This window comes from Rhinopithecus bieti, unplaced genomic scaffold (genome assembly GCF_001698545.2).
Source record: "Rhinopithecus bieti isolate Rb0 unplaced genomic scaffold, ASM169854v2 scaffold_5626, whole genome shotgun sequence".
NCBI lineage: Eukaryota > Metazoa > Chordata > Mammalia > Primates > Cercopithecidae > Rhinopithecus > Rhinopithecus bieti.
The window spans coordinates 2,470,258-2,494,273 of record NW_016805666.1 but is presented as its reverse complement, the minus strand read 5'-3'; the positions used below and the strand labels follow the sequence as shown (position 1 = coordinate 2,494,273).

At 39.7% G+C, this 24,016-nt stretch overlaps 1 protein-coding gene across 8 annotated transcripts in view; it reads right to left on the bottom strand.

Annotated features, from left to right (window-relative positions):
• The window catches only part of LPP (LIM domain containing preferred translocation partner in lipoma), a 748,953-nt gene that overhangs the window by 13,170 nt on the left and 711,767 nt on the right, over positions 1-24,016 (bottom strand). The window lies entirely within an intron of this gene.

The window sequence follows — 24,016 nt, the reverse complement described above, 5'->3', positions numbered from 1 at the left end:
CATTCAGGTAGTAGGTGGCAAGTCCAGAACTGAGAACATGTGTTTTCTGACTTCTATCCTTGTTCCTTTCTTTGTTTCCTATAGCAAAGGTGATGGCAAACTTTTCTCTAAAGTCCCATATAGTAAATATTTCTGACTTTGTTGTAACAACTGAATTCTGCCATTATAGCTGGAAAGCAGTCATAGATAGCATGTAAACACATGGGCATGCTTGTGTTCTAGTAATGCTTTATTTACAAAAACAAAAAACAAAAAAAAAAAAACAAAGACAGTGGGCTGGATTTGACCCAAGGGCATAGTCTGTTGACCTTTGAACTATACCACTCGGGTTCTCCAATTGAAGAATGCTTCACTATTACTTCTAAAACTTGACTTATTATCAAAGACATAGTGCGACCACTAAGACCATAGTGCGATCACTAAGACCCCCACTTTTTACAGAATAGTCTGTCAGATAACTGAGACAGAGCATGCTAGATGTAGAACCCAAATCAGAACTCAGCATAACCAATTAGGCTTCTGATCATTTAAAACTTTGATTTACACACCATCTCCAAGTTTAGAGTTCGTAAACTCTTGATAGAAATGTTGAATGTACAAGGGAGCTGGTTTGAAAAGTGAATTAAGAAACTCATTTATCTGGCCTTAAAATATGCTAAGCTTTAAAATATACAGCACCCCTTAAAAGGGACACCACTTAGTGAGTAAGATCACAGAAAGATCGGCTGTTAACTTTCCATCCTCCCCTTTAATCTCATGCTCGTACCAAACAACCATGTTTCACATGTAAAATACTATATTCCAACTGAGATATCTGGACTAACTCATTGAGTTTACAATCAGGAATAAACCTGGGATGTGGATCTTGTTAGAAAGAAGCAGAACTGAATAGGATGTGGAAATTCAGGGGTAACTGCTTTTTTATCATGAGGATATTTAAATGGCTATGAAGCAAGAAGTGTCTGTATGTAGGTAACTAGTGTCCTTACGTCTAACCTATAGCAATGACCTCTGATTTGGCTTCTTTGTTTGCATCTCTATTCTTATAATACTCCCCTTGCTCCTGTCTCCAATGACTTCCAGTTTTCTTTCCAAACACAGATGTGGTCAAGTACAAGTACCTTTCTGGATAACAAAATCTTAATGGCTCCACAATCTCAAAAGAGCTCATTCTTTACATGGTATCCAACTCTCCTTTCTAGGCTCAGCTTCTCATAACATCCCAGACTACTCACTCTTGTTCAAACTTATGTGAAACTCCCATACTTCTGTGCCTTGGCTAATGCCTAGATGTATCGCAATTTGCCATTTTGACCTTTCAAGGTACAGGCTAGAAGGCCATTCCCCAGGGAAGCTTTCCTCAGTGGTCCCACTTGGAATGAATTGCTTCTTTCTTTCCCATTCCTGAGCACTTTATTTGCTTTGCTTACAATACTTTAAGTGTGCACTTTATTTAAATTATTTATGCATATGTCTATTTCCTCTACCAGACTTTAATTTCATTAGGGGCAGAGACTATGTCTTAAGAATGTATTTCTCTGTCCTATAATGCACCCAGTATACTGTCTGAAATAGAAATAAGCCTGAGATGAATGTGTGCAAAAAGAATGAACGAAGGAATATTGTTTATATCCCACTCTGGCAGCACAGTGCTGGCCTGACTCCCTTAACTTTGGAATCCATCCCAAGATGAATTGGTAAATCCATCATCATCCTTCCCTCAAAGCTGTGGTTGCCTGAGGTTCTGAAATTGCTTTGTATGCCTCTGGTCACAGTCTGAACGCATGGAAACTATTAACCTATTTGTTTTTCCCATTTTGAAGTGGTGAAATTAAAATAGCAGAAGAGCACAGGGTAAGAGTCTGGAGATGATGATGGTTTGAAGAATGAGGGCCTGTTTCTTTTCTACCCTGACAATCTGAGCTAATGTGGCTGGAAATTGTCTTCCTAGGACTTATGTTTTGCTCCTCTGTGGGTTTTTACCTTTTTTTTTTTTTTAAGTCAGCCCTGTAATGGAGAGGAATAACCAGGAAATGTTTGACCAGAAAATGTTTTTGTTTGCATTGAGGCTTGGCTGCAAGATTCAGCTCATTTACTCAAAACTAGCAGCAATATAACAGGCTTAGTTCCTATGGAAAGACCTTGTGGTCTACAGATGCTGCATTCAAAGAACAGGTAATACAAACATTTCTGCCACAAAGGAAAAAAGTATAAAATGTGATTAAAATCAGCCTATTGCAAAATGCCCTCAAATTGGAAAATAAAAGTTCCAAGAATGCAGTTGACTGGCATCCTAGGCTAGTGAATGATGTAGAAGGACACGTTATCCTTCACCAGTCTGCGCCTTTTACTGCAATCTTCCCCTTTCAGTCTCCAGTGGGGTACACTAGCAGCCTTTGAGAAAGGAAAAACTCACAGTGTCAGGGAGGAAGGGTCTGGGAGTTCCCTTAGTCTAGGCTCTCTTTCCACAGGTGAGCAGATAGACTTTGAGAATGGATCTGCTGGACTTGAGTTGTGGAGAGCATGAGATGCAGAGGTGGGACTGGTACCCCAGTTACCTGACTCCTAATAATTCAGAGAGGGAGCTAAGGAATTCATTACATGGCCATGAAAAAGGAAAGCTGCTAGGTGAAGAATGTGAATTATCCTTCTGACTTTGTCAAAATCTACCGTATGACATTGGGTAAATAATTTCTTCCTTCGATCTCAGTTTTCTCATTTGAAAAATGATTAATTCAAACTGTAATTTTATTAATCTGTAATAAATCAGTATTAACAACAATAGAAAAAGGTACATGTTTACATCACCAGAAACATACAAAAACAACTGGATAACCCCTTATCAGAGGTTTGAAAGGGGGATTCATTTGCTAGAAGCACGGACTATATTACCTTTACTATGCACCTCCACTGATAATTCTAGAAATTGCTAATGGTAACATTGTAAGCACCATAGAGGTATATTTTTGTCTTTAGATGATTATTTTAAAGCCAGACATGCAAATATTGGGTTCATCTCAACTAAGTTAACATGAAATGGTTGACAAAACAGTTTTGAAAACAAAGAAAGTAAGCAAATAAGTGAAAGAGGGATGTCTCTAAATATGCCTATTCAAATCATTTTTTTTTCTTTTTTTGTCTAGTAGGGTTGCCAGGATTGATAGCTGAAAGTGCTCTTTCCAGTTTATGAACCTTCAATATCAGTAGTGTGCTTTGTGACTGGACTCCTGATCCAGCTCCATCGCTGTCCCATGGACTCCTCCTCCCAGCTGCCACACTGAGCTTTCTGCCACATCTTTAATAAGCAACATTCTTTTACAAGCCCAGACTATCTTATACCCTACTTTGCTTAGAGAATGCCTACTCATTCTTCAAAGTGAAACTCAAATGTCACCTCTTCTGAAAAATCTTTCCTAAATCTTTTTCTGTTGTATTCCAAGCAAAATAAGTAACTTCTTCCACTCCCATAGGATTGTATTATGCTTCCCCTACGACACTGAACACAATGTACTTGATTTAGTGGTTTATGTCAACCTCTATGACTAAACTGCCATCACTCCTCCCTCCTCCCATGAAGCCATGGTCTGAGGTTGTGTTTCCTAGGAAACAAGTTCTGAAACAGATTTGCACACAGTTAGTTATCAAGAAGTGTCCTTGCAATCAACACCTGTGGGAAAGTATAGGAAGTCCCCATACTTCTTATACTTCCTATTCCTATTGTACACTCTATCTACAGTATCCACGATAGGAAGCATCCTTGCCCAGGGACTACAAAGTCTGTGACACACAGTAAGTAATTGGTAATCAGCTGTGGAAGGCCTTTGGCCAAAGCTGAATGAAGAATGCAAATTTTATTCATTTTGCAGCAGGCACTGTTTGAGGATTTTTTTCCCATAAAAAATGTTTTAGCCTACTCCAATGAAAGTATGGTTAAAGTGAAAAGATGTAAGAGTGGCAGAAAAAAGCAAATGCTGTTGCTAAAAGTCACAGCTTATAAACTTTTCTGAAATGTTGGCAATACAATTGCGACTAAAAACAAAAAACTCAGTGAAACAAAAAATTAAATCACAAATCAACTTTGTACAGAAAACTCCCAAATGCAACTGTTTTTAAGTCAGAGATACAATGGGGTAGTATTTTTTCCTATCCTTGGATATTGTGTAAATAATTTGTAACTCACAGGCAGAAGAGCTAAAGAATCGTATGAATATAAATGAAGCATATAGGTAACATAAACATGAACTACTAATGAGATGATTAAGAATAAGAATATTACCGTTATTTACATATTACATAGGTATATGTAAGTGTTTAATTGAGTATTTAAAATCAAGATATATAGTCTTCATTTACATACGTAATTGAAGATTCAGAAGACTATAAAGTGACTACTGCCATTTGAAAATGTTAACATTTTTATTTTATAAAATTAAAATGTGATCTTATATTCATCTTTACCTTTTTTAGGTACAAAACAATATCGTGAAACAGGAAAGATTCTTGGAAAGATAAGGAGTGACAGCTCATGATCTAGATAGTTTAGGTCTTGTTGAGATAAGAACAAAAAGAAAAAAGAGAGAGTTAGAAGACATTCAGTCTTGAAAAGTCTTCAGCGATTACACTAGCCGAGGAATTTTCAACTCCTTTTACTTGGCCATTCACCCATAATCCTTTCTTCAGGGAAGCAATTTATCAAAAAAAGCACATACTAAAGAGCCCAAAATCACTTCTGGCTGAAGGGCATGAAGAGATGGAATCTGTACTATCTGAAAAACCATGATTCTAGTCCAACTGCTGGATTCAAGATAGGGAACACAGCTAGTGACAGATTGGGAGTTACAATACAGGTCTCCTAATTCTCTGTCCAGTGGAGACTCTCTCTCTGCTACATCACATTATATGGAATCTGTATATCAGTAGACACACTCTGTATTTTCTGTATTTCAAATAGAAAGAAGGCATTCAGGCTTACTATCTGCAAGTTACATGCAAATAAATAGATAAAACATGTTAAGATCTTAAGACAGTTTGTCTCCTAAACTCCTACAGGATAAGAGAAAACTTGTCATTGGATCCCAAGCATCTACAACAGTATGCTTGCATAAAATTAATGCTCCACAACCATCAGTTAGTTAATGAATTAATAAACTCTAAGTACTTTATATAAAATAAGTTTTTTTTTTTTTTCTATTTAATCCTGCAAAACAATTCTCTAATCTAGAGCTTCTCAACTGGCAGGTTAACACACAGTGTGCTTCAAGTAGGTTCTGGGTGCACCATATTTGGGAGGGTTCGGAGGGACCAGAGGTGTCCAGAGTTCCTGAGTGGTTGCCTTGGGACAGGAGAGAGCTCATCCACTTACTCCAGTGTGCTGAATGAATGTCATCATTTTCCACATGAACTGGGATGTGAGAAAGGTTGGGAAATGCAGCTCAAGTGTAAGTGTTCCCAACAGAATGGCAGTGTGGTACAGTCAAGAAGGAGCAGGGCTAGGACTCAGCCAATTTCTCTTGAAATGTCAGTGCCATTATTTGAACTCAAAATACTGCTATTGCCCAACTTAATTATGGAATACAAACTTATTCTCTACCTTGATTCTGGTCACCAAGGTTGCTTCCCGAATGGTGGCAGTACTTTTGGGTTTCCTTTGCAGGTGAAGATACCATTTTACCTTGGTAGTTCCAATGAACGTATACTAGATAACCTTCCAACGGCTCTGCCTTCCTGTGAGACATGCACTTTTTGTTAACATTTCTCTTGCTCTTTCTAACGTCCTTTGCCTCTATCTTAATCTAAGTCGATATTTGTATCTGTATGTAATGTGTGTTTTGAAACAGACTGAAAATAATAATCTCAAGCTTAATAGCATCCCACCCCTATGACTGTGATTTTTCAATTAGAATCAAAATTCCTCTTTTACAGATGAAGGTTTTCCTGCTAGATAGGAAAAGTTTTGAAACAATGTAATAGATAGCATCAAATCTCGAAACTATAGTTTTTGGATGTCATGACACAGTCCCCTACCCCTGAAAATGACAGCTATGAAACGCATAACTGAAAATTCAGTAAAAGCATTTCAACTTTTTTTGGTTAATCTTTTGGAGCACAACTTTTTGCATGTATTGCCTCAGCTTTCTTCTAAACTCTCTTTAAACAAACTTCTCATATGCCTCTCTAAAGAGCAGAGCTGCCTCCGCACTGATTCTAATATTGCAGAAAGCCGAAAGAGTAGAACAAAGCGTTCAACAGCCTGGCAGGTACAGAGGAAGAGACGGAAGACAAAGACGCCATCCCTGCCCTCAAAGGTTCCCAATGCAGTGAGAGAGGTGGACACAACTATTAATAACTGATTCGAGGCAAAGGGCATGACAAATTGCTATCATTGAGGCACAAGTAATGAATGATGGGAATGCAGAGAAGAGAGTAATTACTTATGAATGGTGAGAGAGCAGGCAGTATGGTGGTGGTCTATGACTCTAACAATCTATTCTAGTTGGAACTGGATTTGGCACTTGAAAACAAACTTATTTTAACCCACTCTGGAATTCATGTTGTGCTATAACAAGAATCTTTAATATCTAATACTCTTTGAGAGGAGTCAGATAAGCCTGCACGGAAACAAATTCTTTGCACAGGAAGAATATTGTAACAAAATCTGAGTACTAAACAGCACTGGTGAAGGGGAACTCAATATTGCCAGACATGAACATCCATTTTTTTTTTTTTTAAAGACAGAGTCTCACTTTGTCACCTGGGCTGGAGTGCAGTGGCGTGATCTCAGCTCACTGCAACCTCTGCCTCCCGGGTTCAAGTGATTCTTCTGCCTCAGCCTCTTGAGTAGCTGGGACTACAGATGTGTGCCACCACACCCAGCTAATTTTTTATTTTAATAGAGACAGGGTTTCACCATGTTGGCCAGGCTGGTCTTGAACTCCTGACCTCAGTTGATCTGCCCGCCTCAGCCTCCCAAAGTGCTGGGATTACAGGGATGAGCCACCGCGCCCGGTCGAACATCCATGTTTTAACTAGCACAGGCAAAATCTATGTGTTACTATTAAAAATAATTTAGAAAAACAATTTTCTTATAAAATTCTGTTTTATCGGACTACATAAACTTGGCTTTTAAAATTAAGAAATATTGGCCGGCGACGGTGGCTCAAGCCGTTAATCCCAGCACTTTTGAGCCGAGATGGGCGGATCACGAGGTCAGGAGATCGAGACCCATCCCTGGGCCAACACGGATGGAAACCCGTCGCTCTGACGAAAAATACAAGCTAGGCCGGGCGACCCCCGGTGCGGGGCGGCCTTGTAGTCCAGCTGACTCGGTTTGAGGCTGAGGGCAGGAGAATGCGTTGAACCCGGGAGGAGGAGCTTGGCAGGAGCAAGGATCCCGTCATGACTCCAGCCTGGGCGGACAGAGCCAACTCCATCGCTTCAAAAAAAAAAAAAAATAATAAAATAAAATAAAATAAATAACAATAAATAAAAAACTAAATAAATAAATAAATAAATAAAAATAAAATAAAATTAAGAAATGCCTTAAAGCCGTAAGGAAAAAGCGCCAACCGGAAAGAACAAAAAGGATCATGGGCAATGAGCCGTTTCTATTAAATTTTGCCCATGAGCTAGAATCACATCCTTACAAAAGTAAATATGCCCGTTTTTTATTCTTCCTGTTTTTTTTTTTTTTTTGAGACGGAGTCTGTGGCTCTGTTGCCCAGGCTGGAGTTGCAGTGGCGGATCGTCGGCTCACTGCAAGCTCCGCTCCCGGGTTCACGCATTCTCCTGGCTCAGCCTCCCGAGGTAGCTGGGACTAAGGCGCCCGGGCCACCTTCGCGCCGGCCTAGTTTTTTTGTCATTTTTTAGTAGAGACGGGTTTCACTGTGTAGCCAGGATGGTCTTGGATCTCCGACCTCGTGATCCGCCGTCTCGCCCCAAAAGTGCTGGGCATTACAGGTTTGAGCCACCGCACCCGGCCCTGTTTTTTATTCTTAAGCACTAGGGTTAGGATTGTGATCTGAGCTTTAGTAAATCAGAAAAGAAAACCTCAATTATAGAACATTTAGTTTATTTATACCTTAATGCCCAGAGAGGTAGTATTTTACTTTAAAATGTGTAACCTATGTGGCATGATGGGTCTTCCAAAACACTTCTCTTGAATGTCTTCTGATCCTTGAAAAATGTGGGGCAGGGGGAAGGGGAGTGAGAGCTAACGGCTGTGGGTCACACCTCAGTCACATCTGAGAAGACTAAGACTATGGTGAGAGAGAACGAAAAGAATTGAGTTCCTTTCCTTCTGAGACAAGTCAAATGATAGATTTTGCCTTTACAACATAAGTCAGGTGAAGATTTATTAACTCAGACATCAAAGAAGGTCTGCCATATTACAGTAAGAGAACTAGTGAAACATTAGTAAAAAGGTGATCTGGGTTTGAAAAGCTAGGCGATTTTCTTGACCTTTCTGGCCTTTGGTTTCTGTAGACTAACGTGTCTACATTACAGTGTTGTGACGTTTAAATGAGTTCACATATTATCAAAGTGAGAACCCAGTCCTGACTATATAATAAATGTTAGTTTTACAAATTCCCTATACAAATTTGAAGGGGCTAAGACATTTATTCAATTAACTTGTCATCCTTTGATCATTTAATATAACTATCACATTGAAGCACTATATTTCTATAATTTTTTCCCTTCACCATTAATACTCCTATATTTTATCTCTGTCCTTTTAACAAATGGATTCTGTAAGGAATTGTACATATGATACTCTGGGATAATTGGATAATGTCATAACATAAAATGGGCTTCTAGATTTCTAAGTGACTTTCCCCTGCTTTTCTGGGAATTTTGTGAAAAAGCTCTTCTTCTATATAAACCTGATTATACTCCAATTCCATACATTTCTTAATTCTTCATAAAAGTCATTTACATTCCTTTATACACCAAAAATAATAACTGACACTTTGATTTGGTACAATCCTTTAAGTTTACTAAATGTACACAAACAGCAGCCCATCTAATCTCCAGAGCACTCTGGTATGGGAGGTGGAACGGCAGAATTCTTTTCCCCATTACATGCCACACAGCTATAAATGCAGCCAGGATTTGAACCTGTGTTTTCTAAAGTACAAAGAGAAAGGCTCATTCTTCTACTTCATACTGTTCTCCAATTAACAAGGTTCTCAAATATCTTTCTACCTTATCCTATATAAAGGCAATTATTCAGAATGCAGTGAATAATCTTTAGCATGCAGATTTCCCATAGCCTTTCATAAACACGTAGTTTGGTTGAGCTTGAAAAATTCCCTGAATCATCTTGCCCAACCGTCTCACCTTACATACTAGGACACTGCATTCGGGGAAGCTGATTTGCCTATCGTGGTATATTTGCACAATGTACTATACTATTTTGTGAAAAAGTCCAGGACACAGATGACATGGTTTCTATGCAGTGCTCTTCTCCCAACCCATACTAGGTCCTTTTTGGAGTACCAGCATTTCTCTCTGGTGTTCAGACCCATTTAACAATACGAATATGATAAAATTAACATAATTACTTACATGGCCAAAGAAAAATTGTTAAGCTGAGTATGTTACATTACTTGGGTTTCGTCGCTGTCAAAACAAGATTGTTGCACGCTGATAAATATGGGGGTCCTCTGGCTAAGAGCTCAGAGGAGATAATCCTATCCAAAGCCTCACATGATGAAGCCTTATGCCCAGCTTTCATAATTCTAAGTATCAGCAACCTATAAATAGAGGTTATTAACAGACACTCAGACCACTTTCACTGAGGGAGTGAATTTCCAGAGTAGCTGGAATTTCACAGCACTTTGAACAAAATTCCATAAGCTACATGGGTGTCAATGTTCTCATCTGTAGAATGGGATACTAAGTACTCTGCCTTACCAGTCTTCCAGAATTGTGAGAATTAAATATGATAAGAAATGGGAGAAGCATTCTTTAAGAATGTAAATAGATATAAAGATATTGTTATAAAGCTCTTTTCGCTGGAGAGAATTACTGTTACCCAGAAGGATCAAACCTACATCTTGGTTCAACAGCCTCTAACTCATCAACTGAGCCAACTTCTATCATTCTTATTACTGGACAGAAGTAGACAGGTATAAAATAAACACACAGAAGTACCTGTACTCCCTTGAATATTGAATATTGAGTTTGGAAAAATACAGATTATTTTGTTTTTGTTGTTTTGTTTTCAACAGGTTAATTTTTCTTGCCATGTATCTTATTTAGTTTACATACCTGGAACGCCTATCAAGTGATGGAGTAGTTACATACCATGCATTTAGAGTGTGTACAGAGAAGTCTGTGAGCCAGTGAGAAGTCTCATAGAGTTCTCTGTCTCATTTGCGGCAGTTATACTTGGCAGGGTCCATTTTCTTGACTTAACCGTAATCAAGGTCCAACAAAGCCCCTGGAACCTGCGCCTGTGAAGCCCCATCTTGACAACCCTCAATTTTGTTACCTTTATTAAGAGTAGACATGAGGCCTTGATAGAGAAAAAGACTTATCTTTGGGTCACAGTGCTAACTAACCCCAGCACTAAACTAGAATTGCTGACACAGATGTTTACAGAGACTGTATGGCTCAGTGGCAAGGAGAAATAAAGCAGAAGTCAAGGGCTGTATTCTAGTCTTGCCAACGTCAGCCACCAGCAGTGAGTTTTGTACAAAGCATTTCCTCTCTGGGCCTCAATTCTGTCAGCTATAAAATAAGGGAATTAAGTTAATAGGCCTTTTGGTCCCTTGAAATGGAGGGATTTGAGGACTGAACAAAAGCTTCAATAGGGCATGGTTCTTTGTCTTGTTCAAAGCATCACCCTCAGTTTCCAGAACAATGCCTGGGGCACAGAGAAGGAGCTCAGTAAATATTTTAGTAAGTACATGAACGAACAATTATTTGGGAATACTCCAAAGATTCATCCAACAGCATCTACTCCCAGAGACATACCCCAAACTTCATTACCATCCTTGGATGGCATCCATCGCCACGCATGTCAGCAGCCCCCTCTCCAGAGCCAGACTCTGTTTCTTTACCCTGTTGCTTTCTTCATAGTCCTTATCACGATGTGATATCACTTCATGTATTTAGTTGCTACTATGCTTCTACCATGCTTATTGTTCATCTTCACACTAGTTTGTTCAAGACACTACCGCATTTGCAGCCTCTGCAGCAGTGCTTAAGACATAACAGGCAATCAATAAGTATTGGTTGAATACAAAATTAAATGACATTAAATAACCTAAAATCTAAGGCCTCTTACAACTTTTGTGTTCTTTATTCTATCTCAGCAAGAATATATTTTTTAAAAAAATAGTGCTACATATTTCTCTAGGAATATAAATGATCTGAAGTTAATCACACAACATTGAAATTAGGAGAATGCTCTTTTTACTTACAGTATTTGTCTACCATGGGTAACTAACTCATCCAGGGGAAGGTCTAAAACCCGTGCTTAAGCGATGATGTTTTTAGCTATGTGTATAGACAGTAATGACTGCCTGCCTGCACATTTCAGATCAGAATTAAACCAATTTGAGTCATCCATTAGAATCAAGATCTGCAAGCAGAGACTAGAAATGTTCCCAATACCTTTCCACTCACATGTTAGTTCCCTTCAGAGTTGCCTGAAACTCAACCCTGCCAAGATGTTTATTATCTACCTGGCTTTATGAATTACAATTACTTCCTAAATTATAGTAAGCTACAAGTGGCCTGAGCCAGACAACTAGGGTCATGGAAGGTCTCTCTTTGTACTCCTGGGGATGACAGAAAAGCTCCTTTGAAGCAAACTTGATTCTCTTTCAAAAGAAAGGGATAACTTTAAGCCTGTAACTCCCGGGAGTGGCAAAGAGAACAGCCAGAGGGCCATGAGCTAACTTCAATTCTCTAGAGATCAGATGAACAGATTTGGCAATCATTTGGCTTCTGTTGAGAACAAGGCCTTCTAATTATACTTCTGCCAATGGAAGACAAAAGACAGCACATGACTTAGGAAGGCCATAAAGACATGCCACCATCATGGCTATGACTATGCGGTTTCCTTCTGAATAGAGCACTGCTGATGTGTATGTCAAATGCCGGCTCTGGGACCCATTCATGAGCTTAAAACCTCATGAGGAGCTCAAAAGGAAGCTGGTGAAGTAATTGGCTTCCCTTAAGCTGTATCTTGGCTGTAATATTTTCTGACACAAGAAATAAAATAATTCCATGTTTTGATTCCTCCCCCACCCTGCCAAAAGTGATTTAGATTAACTAGGTATGAACGGCACAGCCAGGGAGCACAGGGTTTTCCATTCTATAACTGCTTAAAGACAAAGAGGCAGGAAATACAGATGTTTTCTCCTTGCTGTTGCAAAAGGGTGGTGGACTAACTCGTTCAGTGTCTCTGGAATGCAAATTTTCTTTCACAGTTTAGCAGTCTTTTTTGGATTTCAGCACAGTGAACTAACACTTTCCTGGATTCCAAGACCTCCAGAGAACCAGATGGATGACAGAAATTGGGAAAAAGAACCCACACTGCTTGAAAAAGGTATGAATTTCTCACTCTGCATTTAGCCAAAAAGCACTGAGAATTAGAAGAGTGAAATTACTTTTGGTTTGTTCAAATGCATGCCGTTCTAGAGTTGTTTGTGGTGAGTAAAAAAAAAAAAAAGGGAGAAAAAGAAAAAAACCTAAAGTGCTTCACTGGTTTGGAGTCTGTGTTCAGTTTAAGCTAGGAAGCAAACTTTAGCAGAGATGATATGTTTACTATCAAAGGAAAGAAAGATTGTAGATGGAAGAGATTATCAAAGAGGATCAGTTTATACGCCTCTGCTCTAAAGCCAGTGACTGCTCCCCAAAGCCAAGCGTTTTAACTTGATGTTCAAGGCCCTTCAGGATACTGTCCTACCTCCCCTGCCCAGGCACCTAGCCTGTCACCTCTCCCACAACTCAGTCTTTGTTCCTGTCAACCCAAGCTTTTAAACACTTTGTGCTCATTGTTCTTTCACGCCTTTCCATCTGCTGTTGCCCCGCCTTGAACGTATTTTCTTAGCAAGTTAAATACATCAAATTATATGGCCCATGATGTGTGAATGTTACCTCTTTTATTAATCACTCTCCTCTTCTGTTCTTTCACAGCACCATAGCAGAGAACCCAAGTACAGTGTTATCTGTTCATATGCTATGGCAAGTTGTAATTTTCAAAGATGACTATACCAAAACACATCACATCTCACAATGTAATACTAACAGTCCACCATTAAGAGGTGAGGTCTTGGGAGAACCTATGCAACTGCCTGGCCAAGAGAATGTCATAGCAGTGATGCTGCCTGACTCCTATTGCTAATCTTTTTTTTTTTTTTTGAGACGGAGTCTCACTCTTTTTGCCCAGTCTGTAGTGCACTGGCACGATCTCGGCTCACTGCAACCTCCACCTCCCGAGTTCAAGCGATTCTCCTGCCTCAGCCTCCCGAGTAGCTGGGATTACAGGTGCCCGCCACCAAGCCCACTAATTTTTTTGCATTTTTAGTAGAGATGGGGTTTCACCATGTTTGGCCAGGCTGGTCTCGAACTCTTGACCTCAGGTGATCCACTCGCCTCGGCCTCCCAGAGTGTTGGGGTTACAGGAGTAAGCCACCGTGCCCAGCCCTCCTAATGGTAATCTTAAAATGTGATATGAATTTTCTCTTGAAATACATACCTTTGGAATCCTCAGTTGCTATCTTAGTTTGCTTTGTGTTGCTGTAATACAATACCACTGACTGTGTCACTTATAAACAACATAAATTTACTTGGCTCATGGTAACGGAGGGTGGGAAGTCCAAGATCATGGTGCCAGCATCTGGTGAGGGCCTTCATACTGTGTTATTCCAGGGCAGAAGGCAGAAGGGCAAGAGAGGATAAGAGCAAGAGAGCAAGAGGGAGTCAAACTCACTTGGTAACATCCTACTCTCTGAATAACTAACTCACTTCCAAAATAATGGCATCAATCTCTTCATAAGGGGAGAGCCCTCATAACTAATCATCTCTTATGAGACCCCACTTCTCAACACTGTTGCATTGGGAATTAAGTTTCCAACACATGAACTTTAAAGGACACATTCAAACTATGGCAGTTACCATGTAAGAAATTAGGTTATCCCAAAGCTGGAGAGACCACATGCAGATAGAGGGAGATACCAGAAAAGCCCAAGTTGTTCCAGACTAGCTGTTCAAATACTCCTGGGTCAGGTGTAGGAGAAGCAGCCTTTGAGAGATCTCACGCCTGAAACCTCGTGAAAGACCCCAAGCCAGACTCGCCCACTTGAGACGCAATCAAATTTCTTTCTTTCTTTTCGTCTTTTTTGGGAGAGTCTCACTCTGTCCCACAGACTGGAGTGCAGTGGCGTGATCTCAGCTCACTGCCACCTCTGCCTCTGGGGCTCAAGTGATTCTCGTGCCTCAGCCTCCCGAGTAGCTGGGACTACAAGCATGTGCCACCATGCCCGGCTAATTTTTGTATTTTTAGTAGAGACAGGGTTTCACCATGTTAGCCAGCCTGGTCTGGAACTCCCGGCCTCAAGGAATCTGCCTGCCTCAGCCTCCCAATGTGCCAGGATTACAGGCATGAGCCACCACGCCTGGCCAAAGATGCTATCAAATTTCTGACCCACCAAACTGTAAGCAATAATAAATGATTGTTCTTTTCAGACACTAAGTTTTGGAGTAAATAGGTATGGAGCGATAGTAATTGACACGTAGACAACGTTTTTATATTTGATTAGAAACTCTTCAAAGACTAGGATTTAAACATTTTTAAACGGATGTTTCTAGCACTGACAATAGCACGTGAAACACAGTAGGGATTGTTTGTTGAATAAATCCTTGAATAAATGAATGAATATTAAATTTTGGACATGGCCATGTGGAGTTAATGCAGTGTAATTTCATGAAGCTGGTTAGGTTTATTAAAAATTCTAGGGCATATGAGCAATAACAATGCCCAAGCCATAAAGTACAGATGCAAAATAGACTTTCCTTCTCCATACAGGGGAAAATGTGGTTTCAAATTTTGCAGGCTCTTGATTATCCCTGCAAAAGCATAATACACTGGTATGGGATTATTTGTATAAAATTCCTTTTCTTCAAAAGCACGAAGTATTATTCTTATCATCTCTAGATGTGAAAAGACAGTAGTTTTTTAAATGATTAGTTCTCGATCAATAAACATAAATTATTTAATTATACAAAGAAATTGTTAAAAAGCTAGAACTTCACATAGAATCACAGAGTGATGTCAGAGTGAGGACAACCTTAGGGGCTATTTTCCCCAATCAGTCTGATCCATAAATTCCCTCTACACCAATCTCAGTCAGTCAGTGTTTTTCCAGCCCCTGAGGCTGCTTATACCATGTCCAGGGACAGCTCACTCTCTTGGAAGGTGTTCCTTCATTCCACTGGTAGGTCTAATTGTTAAAGCTTTCTTATTTTGACCTAAATACCTTCTTCCCCATTGGCCCTACTTCTGTCCTCTCCAGACAAATCTGTTGCCTTTTCAATTTAACAGCCCTAAAGAGGACTGAAAACATTGTCTTTCCTTAGTCTTCTCTTTATTGGAATAAAGAGATACCTTCTAGCATTCCTTATGAGAAATTTCTGGCAAGCACCCTTGTCTGCCCAAGTTCTAGTTTATCCAGGTTGCTTTCAACATGTGGGGCCCAGTACTGAACTCAGCACTCCAGGCACTGCTGCTTCCCTGTTCTACATGCCCCTCTTTAGATGAATGCAGAATTCATTTACTTTTCTGTGGTCCGACATTATTATTATTATTGTTGATCTTATGGTCAGACTGTCTTCTCTACAAGTCCTGTTTCCTTTCTTTTTAAGAAAAATATAAACAGCTATCAAAGTACATGACATTTATATGATATACTTGTATAGCCAACTTTTAAAGATAAGAATGAAATTTGACTTGACCCTCTTAGATTTTATCTTGTTGGGTTTGGTTCATTATTCCAGATAATTAAGAATTTTCTCTATATTAATAATGTTAGAAGAATTTTCTAAATATTAATATTTTTACATATCACAATTTCTCCTGTCCTTTATCCCAAACCCATCAGTTCAGGTCAGACAAATTTCAAGAGCTACAGTTTTGCTAGTGCTGAAAGATGTATTAAATTTATTTTCCTATATCTCATCAGATATCAAGTCCTATTAATTTTGCCCACTAAATATTTTAATTCCATCTGTTACTGTATTATTCCATCATCTCTCACTTAGATCATCACAATACCTGCCTAAGTGACCTCTCAGCTTCCCCGTTTTCTCTGCTTCATTCTACCATCATATTGATCTGTGTGAAACACAATAGCACATCAGACTCACTCAGGCAGCTATAAAACTAAAATTTCATTTAAAACTACCAACCTCCTAGACCTACTTAATCGTTATCTCTGGGGTTGGGGCTCAGGCATTCATAACTTTTAAAAAGTTCTCTGATTGTGTCAGAACCTCCTCATCTTTTAAGATGAACAGAGTATTTATCTAGACATATCCACTATGGATAGCCGGAAAATAATTTGGTCAAGGATTTCAATTCTTTGTAATTACCTATGAGAAATGTATGTTGTCTTCAGGTTGGAGGGAACCTAAGCAAGTGAGGAGAAAGAAGGAAACTGATGTCTGTACCACTAGATATCTACCTATTCAGTACTAAACACTAGGCTAAGCTCTTTCATTAATATCATCCCATTTAATTTTTAAAACAACCCCAAGATGACATATTGTTACTATTTTAGAGAGGAAAAAACAAAATCAAAGCATAGATTTTTTTATTCATATGGACCCAAAGTCACAAGTTGGCAGACAGAAATTAAACTTGAGTCTGCCTGACTCCTATCTATATATCAAGGGATTAATAAAAATAAAAATTGATCTTAAGCAAGGGGGAATCACTGCATCCAGTATGGACATATAAAATGATGAATTTGTACATATTCAAAGTGTTCTTATAGGCTTCTTAATTAAAAATCACATCTTTATGAGAATTAAAAATCTACAGTCTAGAAAAAACATTCTACTAGGAATTAGGAAATAGGATACTAGTCCTAGAAATGGCACCAATTTGCTGTGGTAGGCCTTGAAAATTGTTTCCATTCTCTTCCTTTCTTTCTTTAGAACCTCTAAATTGTAGCTAAGTACATGGCTGCCCAGAATAAATATATTTCCCAGCCGTCCTTGCAGCTATGCAACTTTGTTCTGGCCAAAGGGATTAAGGTGAAACGATGTGTCCTCAGAGGAAAAGGGTCCCTCTGTCCTCAGTGCAGTGGAATGGCACAGCCGTTTGGCATCACTCCACGGTGGCTACATGCTGAGCATGGCAGAGGAACACAGCAGAAAGCTGGGCCTTGCTCACCATGGTGCTGTGCCTTCTACCTCCTTCAGTGGGAGAGGAGTAAGCATTGTTTAATTATTTAACTAAACAATGTTTAATCATTATTACTTGCTGCCACACCCTGAACCTAATTTCTCTCTTTTATTTTTGAGACGGAGTCTTGCTCTGTCACCAGACTGGAGTGCAGCGGTGACAGCTCGGTTCACTGCAACCCCCGCCTCCTGGGTTAAAGTGATTCTCCTGCCTCAGCCTCCCAAGTAGCTGGAACTACAGGCGTGCACCACCACGCCTGGCTAATTTTTGTATTTTTAGTAGAGACAGGGTTTCACCATGTTGACCTTTGAGTTGAGTGAAGTTATTCCCCTCCTCTGTGCCTCAGTTTTTACATCTGTGTATGAAAGAGGTTGGACTAGGTGATGCTGAAAGTCTACTTCAGGTCTCACATTTTCTAAGACTGAATGGCATGTCATAAGGAAAAGACTTCAGTGAGAAAAATAGTACAAACGACTTCCTTGTTCCAGCATCTCGACACGCTGCCCTGCTATTGACTGGCCCATCAAAATCAGCAAGAGTGCGACATCAGTATCAGTGGGATCTGCATCAGAGAGGGACCCATTCCACACAGCATGCTGGTGGAAACAGCTCTCAAGCAATTGCCTCTCATTGGAGCCGCAGCCAGTTCAGCCCCACCCGGAGACTCGTAAGACCAGACTTGAGGCTCTTGTAGTTTCCACAAGTCTGGAATTCAGAGCTCATTCTGCCTGTATCACCTCACAATGGGCACATACATAACAATTAGATAAGATCATAAATCTCAAATGACTATTGTAATCATATCTAGGGAATTTCATAAAATTGAGAATAACAGTTTGTGATATATAATCATAAATATTTATAACATATATTTTTGCAAAAACTCAAGGCTAGGATGAGGATGGGAGCAGTATTTAAGGAGATGCTTACTGTCAGGTTCCCACAAGTGTTTGCGAGGTGGAGTCTCCTTAATTTGGTTCCCCAGGAGAATGATTTCCTTTTTCCTAGTTCCAGCTCTGCTTCATGTGTTATATTCACTTTATTTTTTTTTCTAACAAAATTCTCCATAATGGCTATCACTCATTTCAAATTTGCATTCTGTTAAATAACATTACCCACTTATTTCACATTGGCTGAACTAAGGACTGTTTCTACTTTTCCATTGTGAAATATCATTTACAGTTATGAGCCCACTTATAATAGGCATTTCAAATATCCCTATTTCTTGACTTATTTTTCTGGTTTCAAGAACAGATACTTGCCTGACAACCTGTTAAGAGTTTAAGATAAAGTATGAGAGTTAGATAACAAAAGTTATTTTTTTTTTTCTTTTTTTTTTGAGACGGAGTCTCGCTCTGTCGCCCAGGCTGGAGTGCAGTGGCGCGATCTCGGCTCACTGCAAGCTCCGCCTCTGGGTTCACGCCATTCTCCTGCCTCAGCCTCCCGAGTAGCTGGGCCTACAGGTGCCAGCCACCTTGCCCGACTAGTTTTTTGTGTTTTTTAGTAGAGACGGGGTTTCACCGTGTTAGCCAGGATGGTCTTGATCTCCTGACCTCGTGATCCGCCCGTCTCGGCCTCCCAAAGTGCTGGGATTACAGGGGTGAGCCACGGCGCCTGGCCAATAAAAGTTATTTTTATGACTGCTTGGGTCATAACAACAATCCTATTTTAGCACAATACTTTCTGACCAGGTTCCTAACCTATAAGTACTTTTCAACAGTCTAATCAATATTTTCCAAAGTCTTGAACCACAAAAAGGCACACTGAATACACTGTCATCTTCCCAAAGCCTTCTCTTCTTTCCGGGTTTCTGACTCCATGGGAATCCTACCCAGTTACCTAAAATTACAACCCGAGAGTCTTCTTTGACTTCTCCATCTCTTTCATCCATGACACATCTAAACAATCAGCAAATCCATCCTTGCCCTCCTTTTCATTCCTCAAGGCTTCCACCTTAGTTTAGGTTTTCATCAGTCCTGACAGTACAATTGCAACATCATCACCAGTCATCTTTCTGACCCTGGGTTTGCTTTACTCCAGGAGTCTCACACTCAAATACAAGAACCAGAAGAGCAAATGTCAGATTGCATGCTCTAGCTGAAGGTGGAAGACCCTTCTCAGCAACAGCTGTTTCTTGCCAGGCAGAAACTGTGATCTCTACTTCTTAATAGAAGCTGGAAAATCTAGATTTTTCTGAAATATTTCTCCAATTTTAAATATTTGCAAGTAGTTTACACTAAAATCATTTGACTGTCAAACAAAATACATGTATAGGTATCTGACCTGAGGGCAGCCGTGTGTGAGCTCTGTCCTACTCTGGTTGATCACCTTTTCTATTCTGCCAGAGCATATTTCTAAAACACAGGCAAGTTTATAAACTCTTTCTCACCTAGAAACTATAAACAGATCCCTCTATGCCTTCAGGAGAAATCCAACTCATTGGCCTGGTAAGGATGTTTACAACTCTGACCCATGCTCAGCCATTCCCCTCTGGTAGCCTATATTCTAGCCAGATCAGATTACTTACAGTTCTCTACATGTAACTGGTTTTTTTGTTTTGTTTTGTTTTGTTTTGTTTTGTTTTTTGAGATGGAGTCTTGCTCTGTCACCCAGGCTGGAGTGCAGTGGTGCAATCTTGGCTCACTACAACCTCCGCCTTCTGGGTTTAAGCAATTCTCCTGCCTCAGCCTCCCAAGTAGCTGGAACTAAAGGCGCCTACCACCATGCCCAGCTAATTTTTGTATTTTTAGTAGAAATGGGGTTTCATTACCTTGACCAGGCTGGTCTTGAATCCCTGACCTCAAGTGATCTGCCCACCTCGGCCTCCCAAAGCGCTAGGATTCCAGGTGTGAGCCACTGTGCCCGGCCTCTACACATATCTTATACTTCCTTCCCCTTGGCACCTCTCTTCATGTTATCCTTCTCACTTACATAGCTGACTGAACCAGTAAAGTCTCCAATCATATGTACTCTGTTCTCCAAAGCCTTCCCTGAATTAGTCCTTCTCAGGTAGAACTAATTAATCCTTCTTTCTTCACCCATATAACTTTTGCAGGTATATTCCTGTCGTATTCATTATACTGTGTTCTGGTTTTGTATACATGCTTGTCTCCACCATATTTTGAGTTCTTTGAGATGGGACCAAGACTGACTGATCTTTTGCATCCCCTGACTGCACAGTGTCTGCACAAACAGTAGATGTGCAATAAGTGTTCACTGACTAATGACTGAACTAATAAAAGCACAAATGCAAAGAACTGATTTTTTTGAGATTAATAGTGTGAATCTTTATCTGGTTTAGGAGAGACTGGACATCATAGGGGAAAGCAAGCTTAGAAGACAAAGAGAAAGCCTAGAAGTTTGGAGTAATTATTAGTGTTTTCCTTATCTGAACTAAGAAACTATAGTAACCCCTTTGTAGTCATGTAGCATCTTTCTCAGATAAGCTTTCGGTCTAGGACAGATATACTCTCCTTCAGCTTGTTTGTGAATCAACTTGTCCCAAGGTCACAGAGTCACTCTCTGGCAGAAACAACAGACCTAAGAGCTCCCAATTCCCATGTCGGTGCTCTGAGTTCCAGTGCATACTGACTCCATTAATAGTGTTGTCCTTGTCAAGGGTACACAGCATATAGACCAGAGGAGATTTATGAAAGAAACTTGCTGTGAGACCTGTTTAGATATGCTTCACACTCACTCACATTCAGTCAAGGAGAACAAATCACAGACAATCTAAACAGTGACCTGAAAAGAGACCCAGTCTAAAATTCTAGATAAATAATGTGTCTCTTGCAAGTAAAAAGGCACTTTGCAGTGTGGATATTATTGTAACTCAGTAATCCTCCCTCAAGCCCACTGAACTTTTCATCCCTCTCAAGCTTTCTGTCCAGCCCCCAAAACCCCATCTTTTAGTGACAGAGGCATAAATGCTCTGAGGTTTCCAGCTCTGGGGCTGTCTGAGCCTTGACCGCAGAATCTCAAGACACATCTCCCCACGCAGAGGTAATTTATCTGCAATGCAGTACAGAGTGTGGTCACTTAATGAGCATTCTGATTATGGCCTTCTAGTCCTTCTTTGGAAAATGGCATGCACCAGGCCTTTAAAATATGATTCCTGAATTCAATCTCAATTTGGTAACAAATTTTGGAGCTTCTAAAATGAAGTGTGAACAGTATTTTCACACTCACAAGGCCTCAGACCTTTCACACTTCATTTTGGAAGTTTCAAAGTTAGAGTTTAAAGCTCTGTGCTTCAGTAAAGATTAAAGGAACTAATTTTGATGTTCTAATGAGAAGTAGCAGAAATGACAACTCCTAATGAAGGTATAATTGCATTGGCAACTTCATTGGTTCATATTTTATGTGCCATGAATGTCATATGTATTATCTAAGATCCTCAATGCAACCTTGAAAAACTGGCATTATTATTCCCAGTTTACAGATAAAAAGACTAAGGCTAAGAAAGCTTAAGTGATTTTCCTAAAGTCCAGGCAATGTAGCCAGGCCAATATTAAAAATTTAGCATTTCTAATTCTGTAAGTCCAATCTCCTTCCACTCTGCTATACTACAAAGAATATGTCCAAAGAGATGGACAATAAAATGGTTGATACTTCTCAAATTCATTTTACTTAGAGATAGAATTTTGAATTTTCACTAATATATGAATAAATACACGAACCTCTCAATTCCCTTGGAATCACTACACTATTGACTTAACACAAGTTAGAAAAATATCTTCCTTTACTGTTCATATCCTTCCAGTATATTTTCATGCCATGGACAGATACTGTTTTGTAAAATGAAGCAAAGTTTGTATAGAAAATGAAAAATTTATAGAAAGCATTTCCCATAGGGAGAGAAATTACATTTCAAAGGCCTTTTCTCTATGTATTGAAAGAGGAGGAGAGGAAGTATTAAATAAGTTGAGTCCTAAAGTAAAACAGACATTGCCACATGAATAATATTAACCCAGGACTGGCTGAAACACAGGCAGAGCAGCACTTTCACTATCTCTGCCTAAACTCAGATTATACAATGTCTATTACAAATCAGAAAGAAAAAAAATGTCAACAGTTTAGAAGGTACCATCAAAAATAATGACTAAGCATGGGAGAGAGACAGAAAGAACAAATGCATAATGTAGTTTTGAAGTATGATAAAAAGCATAATAAAGTATGCCATCCATAATCAGCTTTGCAAATTAACAGTATTCTAAGAACTTGAAAAATAGATGAAATTTTAAGACCCAACACTTTTTAGGGAAATCTTGTAGCAAGCTCTTTAGACAACACTTCTTCTCCAGGCTCCAATTCTAGAAAGCAAAGTGTAGAGTGTGAGAGAGAAAGAGGAACCAGAAATATTCTCTCAAGTAATCCAGTGCTTTGGATATTTCCTCACAGAAATGCAAAAGAGAGGGATTGCAGGAGCAACTGAAAAAGATGAGGTACCCAGAGGAGGGAGTTTTAAGGGACTGTAGGATGTCAGAGATGAAAAAGGGATTCTTCAGTCCAAACCAAACATTTTACTGATGAAGAAACGAAGTCCTGGTGATAAAGTGGCCAGTTACACTGTCAAACCAGGGCAGAGCTGCCATTTGAACTCGAGTCTCCTAACTTTCAGGCCAGGGCCCTTCCCACTTCACATGACAGGAGTAGAAACAATGAAGGAGTAAATGGCTACTGTGAGAAGCAAAGGTCCATTCCTGATAGTCCAGGCTGCTGTCAGGGCCCCTCATGGCAAATACCCTGAGGCCCTCAGAACTGATAGAAGATGGATTTGAGTCAAATATTCAGTTCATGTATTCCCGTGTTTTTCCCTTAAAAAAAGAAAAATGGGTAAATTAATTATGGTATATTCGTGGCATACTAAACAACAAAAAGATAAAGACTGCTAATACAACAACATGGATGAATCTCGGAAAACTGCACATTAAATGAAAGAATCCAGATACAAAAAATAAATATGGTGTGATTCTAATCTGATTTAAAAGAACATATAGAAATAATTTCTGGTGATAGATGTCAGAAAGTCATTGCCTCTGAGGGTGGCAGATGGGATATGAATAGAAAGAGAAAGAAGGGCACTTAAGGGAACTTTCTTAGATAATATGAACAATTAATTGCCAAATCTCCTAAAACTGACGACTCACGATCTGAGTATCTCATTGCATGTAAATTAGGCCTCAGTGAAAATGAGAAAAATGCAAGATGAAAACAAATGATATTCAAAGTGATATTATGAATAAATATATTGTTATATGAATATATAAAATAGAGCCGGGCGCAGTGGCTCAAGCCTGTAATCCCAGCACTTTGGGAGGCCGAGACGGGCGGATCACGAGGTCAGGAGATGGAGACCATCCTGGCTAACACGGTGAAACCCCGTCTCTACTAAAAATACAAAACACTAGCCGGGCGCGGTGGCGGGCGCCTGTAGTCCCAGCTACTGGGGAGGCTGAGGCAGGAGAATGGCGAGAACCAGGGAGGCGGAGCTTGCAGAGAGCCGAGATCGCGCCACTGCACTAAAGCCTGGGCGACACAGCGAGACTCTGTCTCAAAAAAAAAAAAAAAAATAAATAATAAAATAAAATAAAATAG